This window comes from Dama dama, chromosome X (assembly GCF_033118175.1).
Source record: "Dama dama isolate Ldn47 chromosome X, ASM3311817v1, whole genome shotgun sequence".
Classification (NCBI taxonomy): Eukaryota; Metazoa; Chordata; class Mammalia; order Artiodactyla; family Cervidae; genus Dama; species Dama dama.
In genome coordinates this window covers 107,428,877-107,444,617 of record NC_083714.1, presented here as the reverse complement: position 1 = coordinate 107,444,617, position 15,741 = coordinate 107,428,877, and the positions used below count along the sequence as shown (strand labels likewise).

Genomic DNA, 15,741 nt, shown 5'->3' with positions numbered 1-15,741 from the left:
ACTTGCTTCCAAAATTCACAATTACCCTCAAAGTCTGCAGCCTCAAATGTGGGAACCCTTGTTGTTTATTCAGATATTACACAGATACAAGGCTTACCAAGCCAACAGAGGGGGTTTAATACAGTGCTCTTGCAACTGCATGAGCACATTTCCTTCCTGTTCTCTGCTCATACAGCCCTTGGTGATCACCTTTGGTTTTGGCCTCACCTGCCCTCAGGCATCTGTTCCCCACTGAGAGGGTAACAGGCAGGAAGGCTCTGGGTTCCCAAGTGGAGGAAATAGACTGCAATTGTCAGACTTGTTTCTTCTCTCTTAAGTGGCAGGAGGAAACAAACTGAGTGTCAGACATGTTTTGTTGTTGTTGTTGTTTTCCCTTCTCTATACAAAATTAAAAGGAGATTTCTTTTAAAATTCTGTGTTGCCATGATGACACCTATTTCCACCTGAACCTAACTTTTCTCAAACCTTGAGGTAACAAATGCATTTTCTTATGGAAATGTTTTTCTTAAGCTGTGTTAATGAACTATGTATTTACCTTAGAATCTGCCTTTCTTCAAGTCTGTTCTGCCTAAGACCCAGAACCAATAATGGCTCAACAAACCAGTATGTTTTACTAATGGAAATATTCTCATAAGCTATGTTAATGAAACTATGTATTTGCTTGGAAACCTGCCTTTCTTCAAGATTCATGTTAATTGTTTATGGCCTGGAATGACTCACCTTGTGCCAATGCTATCTCAAAATGCATGTTGTGGGTGAGGGGTCTGGTGCTGAAAGGTTGTTGCTGAATGATGAGACGCGGGATTCTTGGCCTCCGGAGGAGATGAATTCAATCCGGGGCCAGAGACGAGGCTGGATCGCTCAGAGCTTTTGTGTAATAAAGTTTTATTAAAGTATAAAGGAGATAGAGAAAGCTTCTGACATAGGCATCAGAAGGGGGCAAAAGAGTACCCCCTTTGCTAGTGTTAGCAATGGAGTTATATACTCTCCAATGAATCCAAAGAATGTCTGGAGGTTGTAAAGACCTCACCAGACCTACTCCCATAATTTATATTTTAAGATAACAGAGTTGGCCAGAAGGTTTAATCCAAAGATTGTCCTCAGGCAGGATACAGCCTTGTAAAGACCAGACCTACTCCCATAATTTATGTTTTAAGATAACAGAGTTAGCCAGAGGGTTTAATCCAAAGACTGTCCTCAGGCAGGATACATTATTGTTATATAATCCTAAGGAAAGTAAAGGAAAAAAAGTAAAAAAGTTTGTCTTTTCTTCCTCCTTGAATATCCCAGACCTCTCTCTCCTTGGGGACGCCAAGACTTCTTATCAACCTGCCTAGGAAATGACTCTCTCAGTGCCACTTTCAATTTTGAGGCATTTCTTTTCTCTAATTAGGAGCTTGCTAATAGGTATAAAACTCCTTGCTAAAAACCAGCAAGGGGACACTCTTTCTGCCCCCTTCTGAGGTCTATGTCAGAAGCTTTCTCTGTCTGCTTTATATTGTAATAAAACTTTATTACATAAAAGTTCTGAGTGATCAAGTCTCGTCACTAGCCCCAGATCGAATACCTCTCCTCTCGAGGGCAAGAATCCCAGCATTGTTCATGGTTCATAGTGGCAACTTTTCAACACCCAGCCAAGAGAGGGCAAAAACAGCAGCTGATTAAGGCTCACTTGCTCACTGGGGCAGGGGAGAGGGATGGTTAGGACAGTCACAGGTGGGATCTGTTGGGAGTGCCTGTGGTGGCAGAGGTCTGCAGGAAACAACTGCAGCCTGAGGTGGGCCATGTGCTCTCGTAGGGGAGTTGGCCCCGGCTTGTAGTCCCTTGTTAGTGCCAAGCTGTACAGGCTCCCAGGAAGGTGTGGACAGGGACCCATGCCTGCTCAAAGCTTGATGGCAGCCGTGGCATCTGTCACTCCCACCTCTGCTGTAGGAGACAACAGCCATGCCTCACACCAGCTCTGAGCTTGCCTAGGTGGTGTTCTACCATCTGTGAATGCATGGAGTTAGAGAGTTCATGACTGGCCTACCCTTCTCCGCTTGTATCCCAAGACAATGATCTCTTGTCCCTCCGGAAATCCCAGGCTTTTCCTGAACTTCCACAGCTGTGTTGTACTAGCCCCCTCAGATCATCTTCATAGGCAGTCAAGGCCAGTCCTCTCCTTGGAGTCTGACCTCTGAAACCTGAGCCTCAGCACTCAGCCTCCACTCGCCCCAGTGGGCATGTAGACAAGCATTTCAGGCTGGGGGTGCTGGTTGGCAACAACCTCTGTGCAAAAGTCTCTCCACTTTGCCCTCTGCACGCCTGTTGTTCTCTCTTCTGAGGTTCTAAAGTTCCCCGCTGAGAGAGTTACGTTTAGGCAGATTGATAGGGAGTGCAGAAACCCCTAAGGAGGAGGTGGCAAACATCTTTTTTTCCCTTCATTCATACAATTCTTTTGCCCTAGTCATGTAGGACATGCTTCTCTTAAGCTCTGTGTTACTATGGCAAAAATCTATTTCACCTGAAGGCTAGCTTTCCTTAGGCCCAGAGCTAATGACTACAAACAATATATCTCAGCCAGGGACATGCTGCTTAGATCACATTCTCCCTGGCTAGTCTTGGGCCAATGTTATCTCAGAATGCATGTTATAGGAGAAGGTCCAGGTAAAACCGCAGCCTTGAGCTCTGGGTTAACCTGTTCCTTCTGGCTAATCTCATGCTGATGTCATCCCAGGATATATGTTATGGGAAAAAGTCTAGACAAAATTTTCACAACCTTGAGGCATTCCTTCTATTTATCCTCAGCAGCTATCAGAAAAAGTATACATTACTCTACTTAAACTAGTGAGACAGGTGATCTTTCCACCTCTTCTGATGTCTATGTCAGAAACATTTTCTATCATCTTTACTTTAATAAAATCTCTATTAGAAAAAGCTCTGGGAGACTGAGACCATGTCTTTGATCCCAGAGTTAAATCTTCTCCTTCAAAGCCCACGAATCCAGAAACACCATTCACCAAACACCGTAAGCTAAGCTACCAGCGAGGAGATTTCTGAGTGTATGGAAAATTTTCCTCCTTCACATCTCCCCCTTAGAGGCACATGTCCCATCCCAATTCCTTTGTCTCTTTTTCACTTATTTCTTTTGTGCTACCCCATTGGGTTGAGATTAGCTTGCATTTTTGGAAGTCTGAGATCTTCTGCCAGCCTTCAGTAGGTGTTCTTTAGGAGGTCTTCCACATGCAGGTGTGTTCTTGATGTATTGTTGTGAGGAAGTTGATCTCCACATCTTACTCCTCTGCCAATCTTGAAGATTCCCCCTCAAGTGTTTTATGTTCTAGAACTTTATGTTCAATTTACCATGCCTTCAAAGGATTGCACAATGGCCCTCTTTCTGAGCACATAGTTTATACCCAGAGAAAAAAATCTCTATTACTATTTTTACTAGCCCCTGGATATTAGCTCCCAGTTTTTATTTCATATTGTGCAGACTCAATTAACCCTGTTGATTCTTTTAGTATGTTTAATGAAGATTGTCTGAGGGGCAGATTTATATATCCTGTCTTATAACTCCAGGAAGGGGAAGCATTCCCCAATGAGACATAATGTCTATTCCATGATAAAAATTGGGTGAAAGAGATGTAATCATTTTATTCAAAGCCCATTTCAATATGGGCTTCCTGGTGGCACAGTGGTAAAGAATCTGCCTGCCAATACAGGAGACACAAGAGATCCCTGGGCTGGGGAGATCCCATGGAGAAGGAAATGGCTACCCACTCCAGTATTCTTGCCTGGAAAATTCCATGGACAGAGGAGCCTGGTAAGCTATAGTCCATGGGGTCACAAAGAGTTGGACATGGCTGAATGACGAAGCAGAACTTTCATCTCAATCTTATCAACTTTTATACCTTTAGTTTTCATTAAGAGTCTATCAACAAGCTTTGGTCTCACAAGAAATCCTAGAAGCTTTCCTTTTTATCCCCCAGCCACTTTATCTATTTTTATATAAAGGCTTTGGGGTCCTCAAGTGAGGGATTGAATCAAGGGACTCAGATCTTTTTGTCAATCTTTAATTTGATTAACACAATTTTGTAAATCAATTATAGTTCATTTAAAAATTTTCCATCTTGTTGGGAAGAAGTCTATAGACTTTCCCTCATCTTTTTTTTTTTTCTGTTAATCTAGTTAGCATTAATTGACCAATGATGTTTTAAAAAATTTTATTCAGTTCAGTTCAGTCGCTCAGTCGTGTCCAACTCTTTGCGACCCCATGAATTGTAGCACGCCAGGCCTCCCTGTCCATCACAAACTCCCGGAGTTTACTCAGACTCATGCCCATTGAGTCAGTGATGCCATGCAGCCATCTCATCCTCTGTCGTCCCTTTCTCCTCCATAGTTAATTTACCATGTTGTTTTATTTTCAGGTGTACAACAAAGTGAATCAATTATACATGTAAACAAATCCACTCTTTTTTTAAAGATTCTTTTTCTATGTAGCTCATTACAGAGTACTGAGTAGAGTTCCCTGTGCTATATGCAGGTTATTGTTATCTATTTTGTATATAGTAGTGTGTACATGTAAGTCTAAAACTCACAATTTATCCCTCCCCCCAACTTATCACCTGGTAACCACAAGATTGCTTGCTACATCTGTGTCTCTGCTTCTGTTTTGTAAGTAAGTTTATTTGTACTCCCCCTTTTTAAGATTCCACATATAAGCAATATCATATGATATTAGCCTTTCTTTGTCTGACTTACTTCACTCAGTATGAAAATCTCTAGGCCCACTTATGTTGCTGCAAATGACATTATTTTGTTCTTTTCATGACTGAGTACTATTCTATTGCATGTACCACATCTTCTTTTCTTCTTCATATCCTCTCTGGCATTTATTGTGTATAGATTTTTTGATGGTGGCCACTTTATCCTGTGTGAGGTGATACCTTATTGTAGTTTTGATTTGCATTTCTCTAATAATGAGTGATGTTGAGCATCTTTTCATGTGCTTTTTGGTCATCCATATGTCTTCTTTGGAGAAATGTCTATTTAGATCTTCCCTCATTTTTTGATTGGATTTTTTTTTATTGAGCCACATGAGCTGTAATTAACCAATGCTTCTATTAGCATCTGTAAAGACACATTAAGGTGAAACCAAGACCACAAGTAAGGCATCCCAAACAACTTTTTCCTTGTTATTGTTGTTTGTTTTAGCCTAAGGTAGTTCTTGGTTAGTCAAGTATGCATGTGAAAGTTGGACCATAAAGAAGGCAGAGTGCCAAAGAATTGAAGCTTTTGAACTGTGGTGCTGGAGAAGATTCTTTAGAGTCTATTGGACAGCAAGGAGATCAAATCAGTGAGTCCTAAAGGAAATCAACCCTGAATAGTCATTGAAAGGACTGATGTTGAAGCTGAAGCTCCAATAATTTGGCCACCTGATATGAACAGTTGACTCACTGGAAGAACCTGATGCTGGGAAAGATTGAAGGCAGCAGGAGAAGAGGGCAGTAGAGGATAAGATGGTATCACTGATTCAATGAACATGAACTTGGGCAAACTCTGGGAGATGGTGAGGGACAAACAGGCCTGGTGTGCTGCACCGTCCATGAGATCACAGAGTCAGAAATGACTTGGAAACTGAACAATGACAGCAAGGTAGTTCTTAAATTAGCTGTTACATATTTTTATACACTTTCTAATTTGTTTTTATTTTTAAAGTAGATACCAATAAAACAGAAAACTCTTTAAAAATTTACCAGTTTAAAAGTTTCTCCAATTTAAATAATCCATCATCTGCCCATTGACAAATTGTATCTTAATATTGACTCAAACAAGTAAGACACGAGGGGCATCCAAACAAGAGAGTGCAAAGGAAAATCTAGAAAGTTTCACAAAATCACAAAATCTAGAAAGTTACTTCTCAAAACAGTCTTAGGAAGAAAAGATCTCGTTGTACAGGCAGATGCACGAAGGTGAAGTTGTCAAAGGCCTCAGAGAGTTGTCACAGCCAGCCAAAGGCTGCTCATAATCTCGGTCTGTTTGCCTGGCTGCCGAATATGCACAGTATGTACCTTCTGCATTGCAGTGACAAAGCTTTTCATAGGAAGATCAGTTAGATCTTCTACTGATCAGTTAGAACATCTGTATCTAAAGGAAGATGAGTTAGAACATCTGATCAGCTAGAACATCTTTATATAAAAGAAAATCAGTTAGAACATCTACATCTAAAAGACATAAGAAATTCAAGTTCCCTGTAGAAGGGCTTTTGTTCTTTTAAGGTCAAAATGCTGAAAAGACATTTTATCAAACTGGAATTTTTCTAGCTGAACAAGCAAGAAAATTTTAAAAAAGTAATTTTAGTATGTCAGAGGAACCCTGATTAGGCTATTTTTAGGTGAGATTTCCTTTAATTCTCAGTTAAGCAAGTTATTATAAGTATAAATTCTTTATGTAACATAATAAAATATTCCCAGTGTCTCTCAACTGATGATAACCCACTTGGTGTCTTTCAACTGAGCAAAATCTTTCTAGCATCTTTTGGCTGAGGATTCCCAACTCAGAGGTACTCAAGTACCTCTTCTTGAAACTATGTTTCAAGGAAAACCTACTCATCCAGTAAGAAGTTTAATAACATTGAATAAAACTTAGGATAACCAGCCAGTAACAGGAGATCCAAGGCCCAAGAGAAACTCACCCAAATTAATTTGGACTCTCCAAGGAGGTAAGCAGGCACAAGAGGGCCTCTGCTGGTACCAAAGCTTTGATTCCTCATAGAGTTCAGGTGAAAGAGAGAAATCTGCTCTGTATCCCTTTGTGGTTGCCAAAACTGATGACTGAAAAAAAAAAAAAAAAAAAAAGCTCTGCCTAGAAGTTGAGAATTATGCTTTATTTCATGGCTTCCTGAATACTACAGCTGAGGATAAACCATCTCAGATAGTTCTAAGAAACTATTCCAAAGGGATAAGGGAGGAGCCAGATAATATAGGAATTTTTTTGCTGAAAAAAAGAAAGCATGTAGTAAAACATTCAAAGATGGTAGCTAATCACAATATAGACATCTCAAGTTAATTATTTTTTTTATTGTCTTTCCAAAGATAGTAACATGCAAGAGTCTGGGTTCATTGAAATTACTCCTTTCATATACATCTTAACTATCTAGGGCCAGTATCCTCTTTATCTCTATCTTGAATTCCCCTCAGAGTGTACTTTCAGGGGCAGTTCAGTAACTGATGGCTTGATGGTCAAAACATCTCTTGTTCAAGGGAATGGAAGGCACCATTTTTTGTTTATTGAAGTGACAGGCAACAGTTTTTGTCCACACAGAGAATGCTCTATGTTTCAAACAAAAATTTCAAAAGATTTCCAAAATGGAAGATGAATTCCTATGTAAGTAAATCTAACAAGGAAGACATTTTATTGATAGCAGTACAGTATAAAGAAAGAAAAAGATAGGTTAGAAATTGATTTTATTGAAAGTTCAATTTTCAATACGTTAGCATATTTATTTTTAGAAAACATTTTTGCTTTGTTGAGATAACACTAATACCTGGACCTAAAGCAATCTAACTTTCTTCTTCTTCTTTTTTTTTATCACACTCTTAAAACCAAGATTGTGGGAATCTATTGACATGGGTTCAAATGCCAATTCTGTTTCTCACTCATAATGGGAGCTTGAGGAAATCGTTCCACTTTTCTAAGCCTCAATTACCTCACGTGTAAAACTAGGTAATGAAACCTGGCTTGGTAGAGTCAATAAGGTTTGAAAGTATATTGAAGTCTTTGAATATTGTGAAGTTTACAGATATAAAGGGAAACCTAAAACTAAGGAATTCTTAAATCCATTTTTAGAATCCATAAAATTTGCAAAACCCTAGTGAAAAGTAGCAAAATTTTAATCTAAATAAAAGGACAGGCTATATTAGAATAAGGATTAGAAAAATATTTATGATTCGGGTTGGTGTTGCAACAAGACAAATTTTCAGGTAGAGGTTACAATAAGACAAATATTCAGATAAATTTTTTTCTAAGTATCAGTACCAATATATGTAGTACAAATACATACCCCTTCGCACAGATCTATTTATCTACATATACATATGTATGAATTCAGTTCAGTTCAGTCACTCATCATGTCTGACTCTTTGAGACACCATGGACTGCAACACGCTAGGCTTCTCTGTCCATCACCAACTCCCAGAGCCCGCTAAAACTCATGTCCACTGAGTCGGTGATGCCATCCAACCATCTGATCCTATGTCATCCCCTTCTCCTGCCTTCAATCTTTCCCAGCATCAGGGTCATTTCCAATGAGTCAGTTCTTCACATCAGTTGACCAACATATTCAGCTTCAGCATCAGCTCTTACAATAAATATTCAGGACTGATTTCCTTTAGAAGTGACTGGTTTCATCTCTTTGCAGTCCAAGGGACTCTCAAGAGTCTTCTCCAACACCACAGTCCAAAAGCATCAATTCTTCAGCGCTCAACTTCCCTTATAGCCCAACTCTCGCATCCATACATGGCTACTGGAAAAACCATAGCTTTGACTAGATGGACCTTTGTTGGCAAAGTAATGTCTCTGCTTTTTAATATGCTATTTATGTTGGTCATAGCTTTTCTTCCAGGAGAAAGTGTCTTTTAATTTCATGGCTGCAGTCACCATCTGCAGTGATTTTGGAGCCCCCCCCCCCCAAAAAAAAATAAAGTCTCTCACTGTTTCCACTGTTTCCCCAACTATTTGCCATGCAGTGATGGGACCAGATGCCATGCTCTTAGTTTTCTGAATGTTGAGTTTTATGCCAACTTTTTCAGTCTCCTCTTTCACTTTCATCAAGACACTCTTTAGTTCTTAACTTTCTCCCATAAAGGTGGTGTCATCTGTGTAACTAAGGTTATTGATACTTCTCCCAGCAATCTTGATTCCAGCTTATGCATCATCCAGCCTGGCATTTCACTTGATGTACTCTGCATATAAGTTAAACAAGCAGGGTGTTAATATACAGCCTTGACATACTCCTTTTCTGATTTGGAACCAGTCTGCAGTTCCATGTATAGTTCTAACTGTTGCTTCCTGAGCTGCATACAGATTTCTCAAGAGGCAGGTAAGGTGAACTTGTATTCCCATCTCTTTAAGGATTTTCCAGTTTGTTGTGATCCACAAAGTCAAAGGCTTTGGCAGAGTCTATAAAGCAAAAATAGATGTTTTTCTGGAACTCTCTTGCTTTTTCGATGATCCAATGGATGGTGGCAGTTTGATCTCTGCTTCCTCTGGCTTTTCTAAATCCAGCTTGAACATCTGGAATTTCACAGTTTATATACTATTGAAGCCTTGCTTGGAGTATTTTGAGCATAATTTTGCTAGCATGTGAGATGAGTGAAATTGTGCAGTAGTTTGAACATTATTTGGCACTGCCTTTCTTTGAGATTGGAATGAAAACTGACCTTTTCCAGCCCTATGACCACTGCTGAGTTTTCCAAATTTGCTGGCATATTGAGTGCAGCACTTTCATAGCATCATCTTTTAGGTTTTGAAATAGCTCAACTGGAATTCCATCACCTCCACTAACTTTGTAGTGATGCTTCCTAAGGCCCATTTGACTTTGCATTCCAGGATGTCTGGTTCTAGGTGAGTGATCACACCATACTGGTTATCTAGGTCATGAAGATCTTTTCTGTATAGTTCTTCTGTGTATTCTTGCCATGTCTTCTTAATATCTTCTGCTTCTGTTAGGTCCATACCATTTCTGTCCTTTATTGTGCCCATCTTTGCATGGAACGTTCCCTGGGAATCTTTAATTTTCTTGAAGAGATCTCTAGTCTTTCCCATTCTATTGTTGTCTTTTATTTCCTTGCATTGATCATTAAGGAAGTGTATCTTATCTCTCCTTGCTATTTTTTTGTAACTCTGCATTCAAATGGGTATATCTTTCCCTTTCTCCTTTGCCTTTAGTTTCCCTTCTTTTCACAGCTATTTGCGAGGCCTCCTCAGGCAACCATTTTGCTTTTTTGTATTTTGTATCTTGGGGATGGTCTTGATCATTGGCTTATTAAAAAAGCAGAGGCATTATTTTGCCAGTAAAGTTCAGTATAGCCAAAGCTATGGTTTTTCCAGTAGTCATGTATGGATGTGAAAGTTGGGCCATAAAGAAGGCTGAATGCCAAAGAATTGATGGTTTTGAACTGTGATGTTGGAGAAGACTCTTGAGAGTCCCTTGGACTGCAAGGAGATCAAACCAGTCAATCCTAAAGGAAATCAGTCCTGAATATTCATTGAAAGAATTAATGCTAAAGCTGAAGCTGCAATACTTTTACTACCTGATGTGAAGAGCTGACTCATTAGAAAAGACCTTTATACTGGGAAAGATTGAAGGCAGGAGAAGGGGATGACATATGATGATATGGTTGAATGGCATCACCGACTTGATAATCATGAGTTTATATAATCTGGGAGTTGGTGCTGGACAGGGAAGTGTGGCATGCTGCAGTCCATGGGGTTGCAAAGAGTCGGGCCAGACTGATTGACTGAACTGAACTGAATCATGTTAATGGAATATGAAAAACTTGCAATGGATCCCACCCCTGGATGGAAAAAGTAATATCTGCACTCCCTAAAAATGAAGATATTATCGATACTACTACGGGAGCAATAACTTGTGCTCCTCCAAGTTGTATTTTTGTCTGTGGCATACGAAGTGACCCTCCAACATGAGGGTGTGCATTTCCTAGATAGCTGGAAACTCATCTTTTCAGATGTGCCAGTTATTTGCATCAGATGGCCAAACTATTCGAGTTTCAGCTTCAACATCAGTCCTTCCAATGAATATTCAAGACTGGTTTACTGTAGGATGGACTGGTTGGATCTCCTTGCAGTCCAAGGGACTCTCAAGAGTCTTCTCCAACACCACCGTCCAAAAGCATCAATTATTTTGTGCTCAGCTTTCTTTATAGTCCAACTCTCACATCCATACATGACTACTGGAAAAATCATAGCTTTTACTAGATGGACCTTTGTTGGCAGAGTAATGTCTCTGCTTTTTAATATGCTGTCTAGGTTGGTCATAGCTTTGCTTTCCAAAGAGCAAGCGTCTTTTAATTTCAAGGCTGCAGTCACCATCTGCAGTGATTTTGGAGCCCCCCCCCCCAAAAAAAATAAAGTCTGTCACTGTTTCCATTGTTTCCCCATCTATTTGCCATGAAGTGGTGGGGCCAGATGCCATGATCTTAGCTTTCTAAATGTTGAATTATAAACCAACTTTTTCACTCTCCTCTTTCACTTTCATCAAGAGAGTCTTTTGTTCTTTGCTTTCTCCCATAAGGGTGGTGTCATCTGCATATCCGAGGTTATTGATACTTCTCCTGGCAATCTTGATTCCAGCTTGTGCTTCATCCAACCGAGCATTTTGCATGATGTACTCTGAATATAAGTTAAATAAACACAGTGACAATATACAGCCTTCACATAGTCCTTTCCTGATTTGGAACCAGTGTGTCGTTCCATGTCTAGTTCTAACTGTTGCTTCTTGACCTGCATACAGATTTCTCAGGAGGCAGGTCAGGTGGTCTGGTTATTCCCATCTCTTTAATAATTTTCCACAGTTTGTTGTGATCTACACAGTCAAAGGCTTTGGCATAGTCAATAAAGCAGAAGTAGATGTGTTTCTGGAACTCTCTTGCTTTTTTGATGATCCAACGGATGTTGGCAATTTGATCTCTGCTTCCTCTGGCTTTTCTAAATCCAGCTTGAACATCTGGAAGTTCACGGTTCACATACTGTTGAAGCCTGGCTTGGAGAATTTTGAGCATTACTTTCCTAGCGTGTGAGATGAGTGCAATTGTGCAATAGTTTGAACATTATTTGGCATTGCTTTTCTTTGGGATTGGAAGAAAAACTGACCTTTTCCAACCCTGTGGTCACTGCTGAGTTTCCCAAATTTGCTAACATATTGAATGCAGCACTTTCACAACATTGTCTTTTAGGATTTGAAATAGTTCAACTGGAATTCCATCACCTCCATCAGCTTTGTTCATAGTGATGCTTCCTAAGGCCCATTTGACTTTGCATTCCAGGATGTCTGGTTCTAGGTGAGTAATCACACCATCCTGTTTATCTAGGTCATGCAGATTTTTTTCATATAGTTCTTTTGTGTATTCTTGCCACGTCTTCTTAATATCTTCTGCTTCTGTTAGGTCCATAATATTTCGGTGCTTTATTGTGCCCATCTTTGCATGAAATGTTCCCTTGGTCTCTCTAATTTTCTTGAAGAGATCTCTAGTCTTTCTTATTCTATTATTTCCCTCTATTTCTTTGCCTTGGCCACTGCAAAGAGCTGATTCACTTGAAAAGACCTTAATGCTGGGAAATATTGAGGGCAAGAGGAGAAGGGGGAAAGAGAGGATAAGATGATTGGATGGCATCGCTGACTCAATGGAGATGAGTTTGAGCAACTCAGGGAGATTGTGAAGGACTGGGAAGTCTGGTGTGCTGTAGTTCATGGTGTCGCAGAGTCAGACACAACTTTGTGACTGAAGAACAAAAACAAACTTACACCTAAAGCTATCAGAGAATAAAGATCAAACAAAACCTAACATTAGTATAAGGAAACAGGAAGATAAGAGCAGACATAAATGAAATAGAAGTGAAGAAAATAATGGAAAAAAATCAATAAAACTAGAAGCTGGTTGGGCTTCCTTTGTGGCTCAGAGAATAAAGAGTCTGCCTGCAATGCAAGAAACCCGGGTTTGATCCTTGGGTCAGGACAATCCCTTGGAGAAGGAAATGGTTACCCACTCATGAAGCTAAACAAAATTGATAACCAGACTCATCAAGAAAAGAAGGGAAAGGACTCAAATCATTAAAATTAGAAATGAAAATTGAGGTGGGTGGAGGTGGCCCAGTCAAATGCTTAGGGAGTTGGGTGGGAATCCAGCATACCTGAGGCAGACAGGCGGCTGGGCATCCTCAGTTACTGGATAACTGCTTCTCTTTCTGGTGTCTCCTCCACATAGTGAGAAGTATGTTCATGGAAGTCCCTGAGACAGCCTCCATGGAGGAGCAGAAAAAAATGGAAGATAAAATGACTAGTCCAGAGAAAGCTGAAGAAACAAAATTAAAAGCAAGGTATCCTCATCTGAGATGAAAGCCTAGAGGTTCAGATTTTTTGAAGAAATGATTGCCGAAAGGGCAAAAATATTTTGATTCTGGGAATTACAGTATGGCTAAAGCAAAAATGAAGAACAAGCAATTTCCTACCATAGCCACAGATAAGACAGAGGTCACTGGTGACCACATTCCCACTCCATACAAGCTTCCTCAATTGTAATCATCTCTTGTTAGCAAATTGACTGATTGATTAAAACAGTTGGACTGCATGTGTCTTGTAATTCCCATTATTTCCCCTTAATATATTACTTCTCTGCTTTTTATTTCCTTTCACTCACTAAGTCATTCAAGAGTGATGACTTTGCATGTAGCAGTAGTGTGTGCTGCTATTGTAAGTGGATGTGGTTTAGTTGCTAAGTTGTATCTGACTTTTGTGACCTCATTGACTGTATCCCACCAGGCTCCTCAGTCTATAGGATTTTCCAGGCAACAATACTGGAGTGGGTTGCCATTTCCTTTTCCAGGGGATCTTCCCAATCCAGGGATCAAATCCAGATCTCCTGTACTGCAGGTAAATTCTTTACTGACTGAGCTACCAGGGAAGCTCTGGTAAGGGAATATACTAATACTTATGTAGAGTTTTTACTAGTTTAACAGTGCACTGGTGAAAAGAAAATGTTAGAGCAAAGTAAAGTAATCTACTTGAAAATAATCGTATGTATTACCTAACTCCTAGTGTAGTGCTGGTTCCAACAAGTAACAAGTAAGTTTTACAATTTTAATGTTTTGGCTTTCTTTAACTCATTAAATTATAGCTTTGTATGTTACTCTTATTTAATATAACCCCTACTGTATTGGTTTCTTCTACATTTTCCTTTTGGATTTTGTAAAACAGAAATTTAAGACCACAAGTTTGAAGAAAAGTCACATATTTCAAATACAGACAGGACTCCAAAAGATTTATATCCTGTGCTTGAACTATAATGACCTTAACTCTGTTTCAGCTTCAACAGTAGAATGTTACTCAGGCAATATTTGCCCATTCTGTTGTAACTTATGTGACTCTGGTGCTTAACAACTACTGTTGAAGCTAATATTCTTATTAAGTTCCATAATGCTAAAATACCTTTTGTTGTTGAAGATGTGAGGTGTGCATGTGCATTAACTGTTTAATTCACTTTTGTGCCACTTTTGTAAGTACATTTTCCCCACAATTTCTCACAACTGTCTGTATTAATTTCACATATTAAAGAGTAGATGATGTGCTAACCAGAAGTACAAGAATTCCTATACAAAACCCTATATGTCATTTGTCATTTGTATATAGTAAGAGTGAAAGGTTGTGGTTTGTGAGCTGTTCGCTATGCTGGGATTCATGACACCCAGAGGAGATGGTTTTAATCTGGGGCCAGAGACAAGGCTTGACTACTCAGAGCTTTTTGTGTAGCAAAGTTTTATTACATTACAATAGAGATAGGGAAAGCTTCTGACATAGACATCAGAAGGGGACAGAAAGAGTGCCCGCTTGCTAGTCTTTAGCAAGGTGTTTTATGTCTGTTAGTGAGTGAGTGAAAGTTGCTCAGTCGCATCCAGATCTTTGCAACCACATGGACTGCAGCCTGCAGTGAGCTCCTAATCAGATAAAAGAGACACCTCAAGACTGAGGGAGTTTCATCAGGCCCTTTTCCCACAATATTCATTGTTGAGCTAGAATGGTACAAGGTGTGTCATACTCGGCAATAAAACAATTGAGATGAATATTGGTTTGTTGAGTCATTATCAGCCCAAGGTTTAAGAAAAGAAAAAAAAAATAAATAAAAAAGGTTAGTCTTAGGTAGAACTGGCTTCCTCAACAGAGAAGGGGAAAAAAATGTCTGCCTGCCATTTGCAGTTTATTTCCTCCTGTGACTTGGGGACCTCTGGCCTTCCTACCTGCTAACCCTCTCAAGAGTAGTTTATAGTCTTGGGGTTATAGAATACCAAACTGAAATGTTTGCTCAGTCTTGTTGTTGTTCAGTCACTAAGTGGTTTTCAACTCTTTGTGACCCCATGGACTGCAGCATGCCACGTTTCCCTGTCCTTAACTATCTCCTGGAATTTGCTCAAATTTGTGTCCATTGAGTTGGTAATTGCTCAGTCTGTCATATACTTAATTTTTCATTTGTTACTAATATTCATGACATTCAGTGGCCTCGTGCAAATATGTTATGTTGCTTATGCATGTCTTTTGTCCTATGCAGAACATATTTGACTTTTATGAAAATTAATTCATGTAATTTGTATTAACGTTTTTTAATGTAGAAACATTTTACTTCCATAGTCAATTTGAGGGACATTAGAATAAAATGTCTTCCCTGGTGGCTCAGTCAGTAAAGAATCCACAAAAAAAAAAAAAAAAAAAAAGAATCCACTTACAATGCAGGAGACCTGAGTTCAATCCCTGGGTTGGGAAGATCCCCTGGAGGAAGGGCATGGCAACCCACTCCAGTATTCTTGCCTGGAGAATCCCCATGGACAGAGGAGCCTTGCTGGCTGCAGTCCATGTGGTTGAAAAGTGTTGGACACCACTGAGTGACTAAGCATATATACAGAATAAAATAATTTGCTTCCTGTAGCCCCTCCTTTTTTTTTTTTCTTGCTTCTTTGACTCAACTTGTGTCAGGC

At 39.6% G+C, this 15,741-nt stretch overlaps 1 pseudogene; it reads left to right on the top strand.

Annotated features, from left to right (window-relative positions):
- The first annotated feature begins 11,952 nt into the window (after positions 1-11,952).
- Positions 11,953-15,453, top strand: LOC133053030 (cAMP-regulated phosphoprotein 19-like; annotated as a pseudogene).
- Positions 15,454-15,741: the final 288 nt, after the last annotated feature.